This window comes from Orcinus orca, chromosome 8, assembly GCF_937001465.1.
Source record: "Orcinus orca chromosome 8, mOrcOrc1.1, whole genome shotgun sequence".
Classification (NCBI taxonomy): domain Eukaryota; kingdom Metazoa; phylum Chordata; class Mammalia; order Artiodactyla; family Delphinidae; genus Orcinus; species Orcinus orca.
The window spans coordinates 16,775,577-16,789,503 of NC_064566.1; the positions used below are offsets into that span (position 1 = coordinate 16,775,577).

Here is a 13,927-nt window from a genome sequence, read left to right on the forward strand (position 1 = left end):
ATACAGAGAAAATTACACACAGAAGCATACACATACATACTGACAAAAAGTGAAAAAAAAAAAAAATATCATTGCTCCCAAAGTCCACCTCCTCAATTTGGGATGATTCGTTGTCTATTCAGGTATTCCACAGATGCAGGGTACATCAAGTTGATTGTGGAGATTTAATCCGCTGTTCCTGAGGCTGCTGGAGAGATTTCCCTTTCTCTTCTTTGTTCGCACAGCTTCCGGGATTCAGCTTTGGATGTGGCCCTGCCTCTGTGTGTAGGTCGCCTGAGTGAGTCTGTGCTTCGCTCAGACAGGACGGGGTTAAAGGAGCCGCTGATTCGGGGGCTCTGACTTACTCAGGCCACGGGGAGGGAGGGATATGGAGTGCGGGGCGAGCCTGCGGCGGCAGAGGCCGGCTTGACGTTGCACCAGCCTGCTGCGTGCTGTGCGTTCTCCCGGGGAAGTTGTCCCTGGATCACGTGACGCTGGCAGTGGCGGGCTGCACAGGCTCCCGGGAGGGGAGGTATGGAGAGTGACCTGTGCTCGCACACAGGCTTCTTGGTGGTGGCAGCAGCAGCCTTAGCGTCTCATGCCCGTGTCTGGGGTCTGCGCTGTTAGCCGCGGCTCGCGCCCGTCTCTGGAGCTCCTTTAAGCAGCACTGTTAATCCCCTCTCCTCGAGCACCAGGAAACAAAAAGGTAAGAAAAAGTCTCTTGCCTTTTTGGCAGCTCCAGACTTTTCCCGGACTTCCTCCCCACTAGCTGTGGCGCACTAGCCCCCTTCAGGCTGTGTTCATGCAGCTAACCCCAGTCCTCTCCCTGGGATCCGACCTACGAAGCCCGAGCCTCAGCTCCCAGCCCCCGCCCGCCCCGGCGGGGCAGACAAGCCTCTCCGGCTGGTGAGTGCTGGTCGGCCCTGATCCTCTGTGCGGGAATCTCTCCTCTTTGTCCTCCGCACCCCTGTTGCTGCGCTCTCCTCCGCGGCCCCGAAGCTACCCCCTCTGCCACCCGCAGTCTTTGCCTGCGAAGGGGCTTCCTAGTGTGTGGAAAAGTTTCCTCCTTCACAGCTCCCTCCCACTGGTGCAGGTCCCGTCCCTATTCTTTTTTTTTTTTTTTTTTTTTTTGGTGGTACGCGGGCCTCTCACTGTTGTGGCCTGTCCCGTTGCGGAGCACAGGGTCCGGACGTGCAGGACCAGCAGCCATGGCTCACAGGCCTAGCCGCTCCATGGCATGTGGGAGCTTCCCAGACCAGGGCACGAACCCGTGTCCCCTGCATCGTCAGGCGGACTCTCAATCACTGTGCCACCAGGGAAGCCTGCATTATCCTTTTTTTAAACTCATAGAGGTTAAAATATTTGCCCAAGTTCATATAGCTAAGAAGAGGAAGAACTGGAGTTTGAAACAGTACTAACTAACTTCAAAGTCCATGTCCTTTCCTCTATGCCTTGCTTCAACCCAATAGCAGAGGCAAACTCACATGTGGCTATCGTCAAATGGGGTGAGAGCTCTGGGAAACATAAGTATGAAGTATTTGGGAACCCTAGGGGAACTCAGAGCGGGGTACCATTAACTGACCTCAGGAATGTTTGTTAAGGCTTCCCAGAGGGAAGGCTGATGTGCCTTGAAGGATGATTAGGAAAAAAAAAATTAAAACAGTGTCTATTCAGTGAAAAGTGGTCAAGTGTTCTTGTGGGGCCAGAGGTGCTTTTGTAAAAAGTATACAGAGCAGAGTAGATAGGACAGAAGCCTGGGCCCTGGGAACTAACAATCTGGGTTCAAATTCCAACTCTGTCACATACAAGCTTGTCAAGTGCTTGAAATGCTATAAACTTGTTTCCTCAGATGCAAAAGGAGAGCAACAATAGTTCATACCTCATAGGTATTAGAAGGAATAAATGAAAGGAGATGATGCATATAAAGCATTTAGCACACTGCCTGGTCCCAAGTCTTGACATTCCCCCCCTTCCCTCGCCCGGTTTCTTCCCCAGCTGCCAGGAATCAGAGCAGTGGGTCCCAAAGTGTGGTCTGTAAGCCAGCAGCCTCAGCAGAACCTGGGAACCTGTTAGAAATGCAGTCTCCTCTCTCCCCTACATCTACTGAATCAGAATATCTGGGGAGAGGGACAAAAGCGGGCTGAAATTTAATGAGCCCTCAGATAATTCTCAGGTATGCAAAAACCTGAGAAGCATTGCTTGAGTTCTTTCGAGGCTTAGTTAACACATCACTACGGAGAGGACGGTCACTGGCTGTCTGCAAGGTCCTCTTTTTCATTAGCCCACTGTAAAGACATTCTCCGAACAGAAAGTGTCATCCAGCGCTATAAACCACAGGACTAGAGCCTGCCCAGTGCCCCCAGGGGAAGTAACTAAACTACCCCGCAGGGTAAAAATTCGTCAAACTGAGCCGCATGCGCAGGCGCAGTGCTCCGCGGGGCGGGCTGGGGGCGGTGTTTCTAGGGCCTTGGCAGGAAACGGGAAGCGGAAGCTAAACGTCATCTGCTCGGAGGCCGCGGCACAGGCGGGGGAGAGCCGCAGCAGGTAAAGGACGCTCTTGTGTGGGGAAAGGGGAATTACCCCTGTGGTATCTAATTATTTTCCTCGTAGCCTTTCTGACTGGGTGTAAACTACTTTCCATGAACATAAACACTGCCGCTAGTGAGGCCTCCATAGATGTCAGTATAGTGTCAGAAGTGACAAACGTTCAGTTTGAGTTCCGAGAACTCTCTCGTCTCACCGGAGATGAGAAATTTCAGGAGGTAGTGAGGAAAGTGACAAAGTATATACATTCCCTGCCTGGGAAGAATGATGGGTTAGTGCCCATATTCATTTATACCAACAGTGGCTTCTTCCCTTCAGTGGATCTTCCCTCTTGGAACCAGAGCTCTGCTGAAGCGGTGGATCCAAGGAAGAAAGAAAGAAATTCAGTTGCTACACGACTATGTTGAAGCCGTAGAGGAATAAAAGAGCACCTGCTTCAGCAGTCTGAGCCCAGCAAGCTGAGTTTTGTGGGAAAGTTGTGGATGGCAAGTTCTGAGTCAAGATGCATTGAGTGTGTTTTTTGCTTGGGAACCGGGTGTAAGCTGTGGTCTGACCGCTGACCACATGGAGCTAGCTGAAGCCTTTATGGTGACCTGTTACTAGATGTATCATCAGTTTAGGAGTGGGGTGAGTCCAGAAATTTTGTACTTCAGCGTTAACCCCAAAGTTAGCCATAAGGCTATGGGGATCTGGCCTGAAGAGAATGTCAATCTGCTTTGACTGGAGACAGTGGAGAGTCTGTTCTGTCTGTACTGTTCAGTGGGGACAAGGAATACCAGGATCAGGGGTGGGAGATTCTGCAGTATTTCAACAGATATACCAACATCCAGTCAGGTGTCTATTTTTTTGTGTGGCTGCGTTGGGTCTTCGTCGCTGCGCGCAGGCTTTCTCCAGTTGCTGCGAGCGGGGACTACTTTTTGTTGCGGTGCGCGGGCTTCTCATTGCGGTGGCTTCTCTTGTTGCGGAGCACCGGCTCTGGGCGCGCGGGCTTCAGTAGTTGTGCCTCGCGGGCGCAGTAGTTGTGGCTCACGGGCTTAGTTGCTCTGCGGCATGTGGGATCTTCCCGGACCAGGGCTCGAACCCGTGTCCCCTGCCCTGGCAGGTGGATTCTTAACCACTCCGCCACCAGGGAAGTCCCCAGGTGTCTATTCTTCAATCAATAATGTTCAGAATCAAATCCCAAGAGACAAGATGAAAAGTTTCTCTCTATGATAAACTCTAGGTACATATATCTTCTCTTTTCAGATGACATGGCCTTCCTCAACCTTGACAAATATGTATTTAATATAGAGGGTCATCCCCTGGCCATCTGGACTTCAGCTTAAAAAGCTTGGAACAACACCCAATCGTGGGACTTTTCTGGATTGAACATCGTGTATAGTAGACTTTTCTTTTAAGTTATAGATAGGCAAGCCAATTGCTTATGCATAAAATGAGTCATCCGTTGACCTTTAGCCATGAGGATGTGCAGCCCAGTTGGCTACTGTGAGCCAGACAAATTCCAAATTCTGGGCTGAAGAGGTCAAGTCCAATGGGACAGCTGGGGTCCAGGACTCCTTGGAAGGCAAGGTACCTGTGGGTTTTTCAGGGCAGATGCTGGTGGTTTTGAATCTATCCTCATGTATTTCTTTAGGTGGTAATTCAGATTGACTTTAGGGTTTCTTTTAGTCTGTGCTTTCTAGATCAGGACCAATGTAAGAAGGAGGAATAAAGTCAGCAAAGTTCTGATTTATAGGAAACAAAACAAAAATCTACCAACAACACAAAATCCTGCCAAACAGCCTGATTTGTGTTGTCAATTAGCTCCTTTTGGGGGAAACTGCACTGCTGTTCGGAGAAGAGAGAGGCTTATAACTGGTGACGTAGTTGATGGACGCTGGCAATGGAGGCTAATAGGGAAGGCAGAGACAGACTAAATATGCCCTGTGGAAGGACAGGGCTCCTGTTGAGCTTGGTCAACTTGTGATTTAAAAAGATATTAAGGAAAAAATAATTGGTTGCAATTCCAGTGACACTTGCCAGTGTCATCCTCACTATTAATTGAGTTACCATACTGTGCCCAATAAAGTTTTAACAGAGCGAAGCATGGCGAATTTGTAGACCCAGCAGGTTGCTTATTGGGGCTGCACAGTCTGGCTTCTGCTATGAACATGGAAAGATGGGCTATCAACTTTACATTTACCCTCCAGCTGGGCTCTCTCAGCTGTTTGGAAGAGCCAAATATAGGCAGTAAGTAAAAGGAACAACCTAGGAACCCATGCAGTTAATGGTGAGAGAGAGGTTTAATAATGGTTATTTGGTTAGAGAGGTACTGTCTCAGAACAGTAGAGAAGCATTGTAGGACAGTGAATAAGAGCTTAGATTCTAGAGTCGGTGAGACCTGATTGGATAGTTTGAATTATTGTTCTGAAAATATTCCTCCTTCATACAGCACTGTGGAGTTCTATACTTCCCTTCTACACTGATGTTGGGTGTAGTCATGTGACCTGCTTTGGGATGTTAGCAGGGGTGATGGGAGCAGAGGCTTGAAATGTGTGAGGCTTGTGTGGTTGGCCTGCCCCCTTGTGCTTTGGTTATCCATCACAGGAAGGACGTGCTTCTGGTAGCCACTCTCCTTTCAGCCTGGGATCCAGAGTAAGATAATGGAGTTGACCTAACAATCTGCAGCTGAGGGTAACTTATCAGCTGAATCATAGTTGACCTGCGCATTCCTGAGCCTGAACATAAATGCTGTTGTAAGTCACTGAGCATGGGAGTGGTTTGTTATGTAGCTGGCCTAGACACTTGGCTACAAATACTCCCTCTGCTGCCTTCTAGTAGTACAGTTCTGGCAACATACCACTCTCTTTAAGCCTTAATTGTGTTATCTACAGTATGGGCAGTGTTATAACTATCACACGGGTAGCATTAAATGAACTAATACATATACATGTGTTTCATTATATCATGTACTTAATGAACATTAGGTATAGTTTAGAGCTATAAGTATAATAATCATGGCTACAATTTATTGAGCACTTACTACGCTATGCCTGAATCTAATTCAGATAATTTGCCTCTTTAATTTTTTGATTGATATTCCTTGCAACTCCAAGAGATAATTATCAATATTATGTTATCGATGTAGCATATTAATATTATTATTAATTCCCATTTTACAAATGAATGCTCAGAGAGGTTAAGTAACTTGCACAAAGTTGCATATATAGGAAATGGCAGAGTTGGGTTCTTTTCCTAGTCTGCTTTACCCTGTGGGTTATATTCTTTGCAGTGTGCTAAAATTTTTCATCCAAGTTTATGACTACAACTAATGTCAGTATAGTGCACCATGATTAATGAGGCACTTTGACATTATCACATGCAGTCCCTCCAATAGCAAAGGTGGACATACAGTGTTGTGGCCCCCAAGAAATGTTTTCTTCTTTCTGGCTGCCAGGAAATCACCTTGGAATCAACACATGGCAGATCCCCCTCATTCAGTAGGATGGGTGTGACCACTTTAATATCACGTAGGGAGCATCCTTTTAGAAGGATTAATGTGTTTAAAGCCACAGAGGCTAGTTCTACTTAGAATGGTGGGGTGTGCATTTCTCAAATCCCTGGGGAGCCACTCTTACAAGGGTAGACAAGCAGCCCCATATTCTGAAGGCAGAGGCTGTAATCAGACCTTGTTAGTTTTGAGGGCATCAAAAGAAAAGCAGCCTGTTCCCCTGGTCAGGAAAGAAGGTGGATAGGTGGTTTTGGATCTGAGAGGCAGAGGATAAACAAACAAGAGTGATCCAGTCCTCCTGGGGCCGGATAGTTCCCTGGAAAGTGGCTGTACACAGGAACTACAAGTGTTGGTCGTTAGATCTATAACTGGCAGAAGTCCAACTTTGGGGCTTTGTTGGTTGAGCCTGACTTTAAAGGGACTGAGACTCACTTCTTTCGAAGAATGACTGCAGGCTGTGCTGGAATCTGGAGCAGTGAAATATCACAGCAGTAGATCCACACAACTTTGGTAAAGAACCAGCTCCAGCAAAGAAACTAGAGCAGGCCTGTTGACTAATCAGACTCGATTTTCTATTTCCCTGGGTAAGAAAAAACCTTTTTATGGGTCTCTAAAGCCCTTGAATTTCTTGAATGATTCATGGGAATAAGGAGCTTCAAGAGGGAGACACTGGCTTTATTGCTAATAAAGCTAATAGAAGTGATATGACTGTATTTGTGTCTCACGTATGTGTAGCTCTTTGTATCTGTGATGTATAGTCAGGAAAACCAAAGCTTGGAGACATGCCCAGAGATTTACAGTTAAGAAGTGCTGGCACCAGAACTCAGATTCTGGTCTTTTGATTGTACTTCCTGCCCCTCCTGCCTGGTTCCCTCAATCTGCCTAGGTGGAGGAGCTCTGTACTTAGAGTTGCTGCCCTGCCTACGTAAGACTCACATAAGGCAATGTACAAGTTTAACAAGATTGATGCATTGAGGAGACATGAGAAGTTTATCAAAACAACTTCAAACTGAACATTGGATACCTCTGTTTATAATAGTTTTTGTTTTTCACGTTATAGGGTTTTTTCCACTGGCCGCTTTACCTCACTTGGTCCTCATATTCACACCATTTCCATACCCTCCTCCCCCCCCCCGCCCACTTATCTGTCCCTTCTTTTGCCTCTCCATTTCTCTCAAGAAGAAAAAACAAATTCCTCTTATCTCATGGTTTTCTTCTTTGTTCCCTTGGCTCTTGCTCATACCCATGTCCCCAAGGCTTCACCTTCTATCCCAAAGACTTATATCATTTTGCCAGCAAAGTCATTTCTCTTTCTAAGAGAGATACTGTCACCAGCTTTTTTTTTTTAACATCTTTATTGGAGTATAATTGCTTTACCATGCTGTGTTAGTTTCTGCTTTATAACAAAGTGAATCAGCTATACGTATACATATATCCCCATATCCCCTCCCTCTTCTTACATCTCCCTCCCACCCTGCCTATCCCAGCCCTCTAGGTGGTCGCAAAGCACCGAGCTGATCTCCCTGTGCTATGCGGGTGCTTCCTACTAGCTATCTATTTTACATTTGGTAGTGTATATATGTCCATGCCACGCTCTCACTTCATCCCAGCTTACCCTTCCCCCTCCCCGTGTCCTCAAGTCCATTCTCTATGTCTGTGTCTGTATTCCTGTCCTGCCCCTAGGTTCTTTAGAACCTTTTTTTTTTTTTTTTAGATTCCATACATATGTGTTAGCATACAATATTTGTTTTTCTCTTTCTGACTTACTTCACTCTGTATGACAGACTCTAGGTCCATCCACCTCACCACAAATAACTCAATTTCGTTTCTTTTTATGGCTGAGTAATATTCCATTGTATATATGTGCCACATCTTCTTTATCCATTCATCTGTCAATGGACACTTAGGTTGCTTCCATGTCCTGGCTATTGTAAATAGAGCTGCAGTGAACATTGTGGTGCATGACTCTTTTTGAATTATGGTTTTATCGGGGTATATGCCCAGTAGTGGATTTGCTGGGTCGTATGGTAGTTCTATTTTTAGTTTTTTAAGGAACCTCCATACTGTTCTCCATAGTGGCTGTATGTTACCAGCTTTTAAGACAGTTTATTCATGCATCAAGTGGTGCATGCATTTCCCTTATTGAGGAATTACTATGTGTCAAGGGCTGTTCTAGGTGTTAGGAATACACCAGCGAATGAAACAAAGTGTATGCTTTTATGGAGAGAAATAAACGAGAGCACTTTGGTATGTAATATGGTGAAAATATAAGGAAAAAATACAGCAAAGGGAAAAATAAAGCATGGTAATGGAGTAAGGAGTCTTGGGGGAGAGTAGTTATTTCATATAAAATGTTTATATATATATATATACACACACACACATATACACATATATGTATGTATATATATGTATCTATATAAACTGACATATCAGAAGGAAGTGAGGAAATGAGCCATACTGATACTTTAGAGAACAGCATTCCTGGAAGAGGAAGCATCAAGTGCAAAGGCCTTGAAGTAGAAGTCTGCTTAGCTGTTTCAAGGAAGAGCAGAGACCAATATGGCTGTATTAAAGCGAATGAATAGGAGTGGGGTGGAGTGTGACTGCTGTAATTCATAGTATTAAGAACCTTAAGGGTCATTGGAGGAATTACGGTCTTATTTGTATCTCTAGTATGTGTACTATTTGTATCTGTTATGTACAGCTGGGGACACCAAAGCTGTGAATGAAATAGGAAGCCATTGGAAGGTTTGGAACAGAGGAGTGAGCTGAACTGACTTATATTTCTAAAGGATCTCTCTGGTTGCTGTCTTGAGAATAGATGCTAAGAAGCCAAGGGCAGAATGGGGGAGCTAAGGTGGGACACAGAATAATCCATGCGAGAATTGAAGGTGCCTTGGTCCAGGGATGTTTGGTGGTGAGAGGGGTAAGAAGTAGTTGGAGTCTCTATATAGTTTGAATGTAATGCTGGAAGAATTTGATGATTGGTTACCTGTGGTAACCTAAGGCAGAAGTGATAAGGACGTCTGAAGCTTTTTGGATGAGCACTTTGAAGGATGGGGATACCATTCGTCAAATAGGAAAGACCATGGAAGGAACATGCTTGGTGGAAGGTGATCAGCAGCTTAGTTTTGGGCTTATGTAGCCTGGAGACATAAGCATGTAGATGTCAGTCAGGGAGTGGAACATTCTAGGCTCAAGTTCATTGGGGAGATCTGAGCTAGAGATATAAATGTTGGAAGCATCTGAAACTGATGGCTTTGAAAACCATGAAATTAGGTGACATCACCCAAGGAATGGTGATCATATTCAGAGAAGGAGAATGGAATGGAAAGGAGATGAGAAGACAGCAAAGGAATGGCCTCTTTTCTCCCCTAATTACCTACTTTAAAAATAGTCATTCATAAATATAAAAATGAACATATTATTCAGTCTATAAATGATTCTTGGTGCATATGTTGTTAGTAGAACTTTTATAATAACTGGAGGCATGTAGTAGACACTTAATAACTATTAGTTGAATGAAGAGCGAATAAAAGAATGACTGAATTACTTCATCATCTTTCCCACATTGTCTGAGGCCCACAGAAGTCTTTTTAGCATATGATTTTGGGGTGCTTATTGCCGCTTTCTGTGTGCACTGGAGTGTACCCCAGACTACTAGAGGAGAATATTGTCCCTGAATGGTGCACTTCCTTATCCCTGGCCTCTGTGGACATGGGGTGATCTGTTCAGGCAGAGCTCTTTGTGCGTCAAGAGCCCATTTAGAACTAGTAATATCACCACTTTGGGCAAATGCCAAGACAAATCACTCAGACCATAAGTAGAGAAGGAATTTTTTTGCAGGGGATGTTCAGGGAGTTGAGCTCTTTTGCTGAGAGCCCTGCAGCCTGCCCAAGACAGGGCAAATAGGCAGCTGCCTCACCGCATAGATTTCAATTTAGAAGCAAAAGGAAATTACAGTAGGATTCTTATTATATAGAGTTTTAAATATCACTGAACAGTCTCCCTCCTGCTCTCTGGCCCTGTTCTGACTTCGTTTGGAAAATAAGATTTTCATTTCTCTGTGGGTACTGGAAGCACAAAAGCCAGGGAGCTTCTGCCTCCAGTCCCTGGTCAATCAGTAGAGGGGAGCCCTTCTCTTTTTCAGCCCACATTTCTAACCAGCATGTCTGTTCCCTCTGAAGGGAGGGCCTGGTAGCATCTATGAGCCCCTATGGAGATACTAGAAGACTGTTTATTTCATATTTCACAAAGCCTACATGACTCCTTCCTGATAGTTCTACCTGGGGGTGAATCTAATTGTCCTCCTATGATACAGAGTCAAGTCCATTTATTTGTAAGGCCTCTTCAGAGAAACCTTTGAGTTACAAAGAAAAAAAAAATCCCCTTCGACTAGCTCAAGTGAAAGGGTAGTTTGAGGTAAAGATCCTGTGACAGCTCATGGAAATCCAGGGAAGGCTGAGCAAACATAGCTCAACAATAGCAGAAGCTGAAGTAGCTCTCTGTATCCATCGTCCCCTCAGCTTCCTGCTTGCCTCTTTCTCTCCTGAAGTCTCCTCATTTTTCACTTCTTTCCCAATCACATTTCCCTGAGTACCATTCCCTCAATAGTTGGTATGTATGTGTCCCCATAATGACCATCCCAAAGCAAATGTTACGTGACCTTTAAGTACAAATGCTACTGCTCCATGAATGTTTCCAGTTAGTGAAATCCTCCCTGGGTGACTATAGCCAGTGTCAAGGTTATAAAAAAAAATTGTTGGCATTGGAAGTCACAGAAATGTAGCACAAATCTGGAATTAGTGGTAAAATCATGTGTACTTTGTGTCAGAGACTGACTAGTTGTTCATGAAACCATTTTCCGTTTCCCCCAGAGCATAGCTAGACTACATCCCCAGCCTTCCATGCAGGTAAGTGGGGCCGTAGGACTGAGTTCTGGCCAATGGACTGTGGGCAGATTCTAGGCAAATCTAGGCTTGGCCCACCTCCTGTGAGTGATTCTCCATTCTTTGTCCCCAGTTTACAGCTGAACTGAGAGGATTCCAAGGACTTAGAGCACTGTGGAGCCCAAGATGGAAGGAGCTTGAGTCACTGAATGACCCATTTCCCTGTGGTTAACTCGTACTGGACTGTGGTATGAGAACTTGCCTATTTCTATGTTACGTTACTTACATTTTGGAGTCGTTACAGCATTAAACCTCCTCTGACTGATATTTAAGTGTTACAGGGGTGGTTATCAAAACCAAAATATTTCCCTCCTGACTGGTCTCCATAACAGACACACATGGGAATGTCATCTGTGCAAAAATAGGCCCAGGCAGACAAGATTATATTTAATGGGCCTTTTATTTCCTACAACAATCCCCTTTCATCCCTGATGGGGAAGGTTTCTGAGAGCAATTGATGGGGAAGTTTGCTAAAAGCAGTTTCCGTGGGCCCAAGGGAATGTTTTATGATTATAGCAAGGGGTTAGTGGGTACCTGTGCAAGTATGTGTGGGAGTGTGTGTGTGTGTGTGTGTGTATGTGTGGTAAGCACTGAAATAATCCTCTCCAACCATTATAAAACCTTCAACTCACCAACCTTTTCCTCCTTTCTTCCCCCTCCTCCTTCCTTTTCCTCCCTCCCTCCCTCCTTCCTAGATGCTTAATCTATGCTAGGCAATAGAATCTACTGGCTTAGAGTCTAGATGTTTCAAGCAACAGGAGCCCTTCCTGTTTTTACCAGTAATTATAGTTCATTGGAGTCATGAGATAAATAAGGTACTTATTTGGCAGATAGAATTTTAGGAGATCTTATTGGTACCATTTCCTAATCCAAGCTTGACTCAGAGAATAAGGCTTTCACAAGATTACATAAGCTTTAAAATTACAATAACTTCTCACACTCTCATCACAACACCATACCCATTCACATCCATATGTCAAGATGTGGGTGTCGGGAACATTATTTCTATCTCGTGAGAATAGCATCATCTCCGTTTTTGATATCCGGATAGGCTAGGATCAAACTCCCACAGCATTTTCACTCCCTCCATCCCCCTCACTATGTCATAGTGAGTCTCAATTATTTATATTATGGAGAGATAAATTAATTTTTGTAAGGAATACTGAGTACTGTATACTTATACTGTATAGATATTTAAAAAGTAAAGATTTGGAGCAGAGTAGTGACATGGTCTGATGTCTTCATTTTACAAATGAGGGAGGACACTCTCAGATAATATGAAGAGAGGTCACACAGTGAACAAGTTGCTTTTCTGGGTCTAGAACTCTGATCCTTGAGACAAAATAGTAGTGGATGTACATTGTCCCTTTATGTCCTTTTCCTTATTTGTAAAACAAAGACATCAGACCATGTCATTTCATTTCCCTGCTCAAAATCTTTTTCTTTTCCAATAGGTGTAACGTACTGATACATACACAGACCCTGACTGCCTGCATGGAGCAGGGATCCCCTCTGCCAATTAGGAACATCTGTTCTGAACTCCTGCTTGATCAAGAAAGAAAATTCTCTTCTGTTACGTTTCTGAGATTTCAGTGTTGTTATGATACCCTGTTACAAGGGTGTTACCTTTAATAATAAAGGTGGGCAGTCTCGACCCCTTCTGACTGACCATAGTGATTGATTCAAGGAGTGGTCACATGTTTTAAGCGTGACCAATCAGAGCATTCCAGGAAACTTGCTATGTGACACAACAGAGATATAGTATTTTAATTTGGGGGGGGAATCATAAGTTATAAAGGTAATATAAGCTGGAATTGCTGTGGCTATTCTTATTCCTTGTGAAAATAATGAAGCCAACCCAGAGAAAAGCAGAGATGAGTGATGGTAACAATGGACTGTGACACCATTTGAACACCTGGAATTATTTATGTCTAAATTCCTAGGCGTTGCAGCTATGTGAGTTAATTAATTTCTTTCTGTTTAAGTTAGTTTGAGTTGAGTTTCTGTGGCTTATAGCTGCAAGAGCCCTGGCTAATATAACCAGAAGCTAAAGTGGGAGTTGTATATAATTGCAATGCTTTATGAAGTCTTAGAGTTCTCTGACTTTTTACCCTTACATAATTTTTATTTAATTAGCTACAATGTGAAAGAGTGAGTAACTGCTCATGGGGGAACCTGATTTGGTAACCTCTGGGTAGATTTCATGAATCCCTTTCAATTTCTAAATCCTTGAAGGGCCTGCCTCAGTAGTAACTGGATTTTGTGTCTTGGTAGTTTGAGAGAACAAAACATTTCTGTATTTCCTTAAAATGATCTGAGCCATGTTACCACCCTTGCAATTTTCCTCTGAGCTTGCCTTCTCATCTTGTCAAGCCCTTGAAGCAGCAATAAATTAAAGTAAGCATCAATAAACATATTTCCCTTCAACTCTAGTTGCCGGAAGTCATTTCTCTTTGGTCTGTTGACAAGTAGCAGGCATGATTCCAGCATGGAATATACTGTAGAGTTATTGATTTTTCTGTGTTAATAGTAATAGAAACCTGTTAAACTATCACCCTCTACTGGGACCTCTGCCTTACTCACAAAGATTACTTTCCCTTAAGAAGCACTCCTAGGCTTCTTGTGAATATCCACACTAATTAAAGTCTAAATCCCTTAGCTTGTTTGAAGTTTAAAATTCTCTACAAGCTGACCTGCACCTTACCTTCCAACCTTATTCCTGTCTCTGTCCTTTAGTCAGATTGCATTGCTTGTGTTTCCAGTACATACTTCTTAAATTCCCATTACTTTGCTTTTATTCGTGATGTTTCTTTTGCCTGCAGTGCCCCTTCTCTGGTCTTCCTCCTTTTGTCCATATTTACTCATCTTTCCGGGTCAAGCTGGAATGCCGCATTTTCCATGAGGCCTTTCTTGATAGCCTCAACTGAAATGAACCCCTCCCTGCTTGGAACTTGGCAGCACT

At 44.1% G+C, this 13,927-nt stretch overlaps 1 pseudogene; it reads left to right on the forward strand.

The window, feature by feature from the left end:
• Positions 1-2,618: 2,618 nt before the first annotated feature.
• LOC101286936 (endoplasmic reticulum mannosyl-oligosaccharide 1,2-alpha-mannosidase-like) overlaps positions 2,619-13,927 on the forward strand; it is a 497,816-nt pseudogene continuing 486,507 nt past the window's right edge.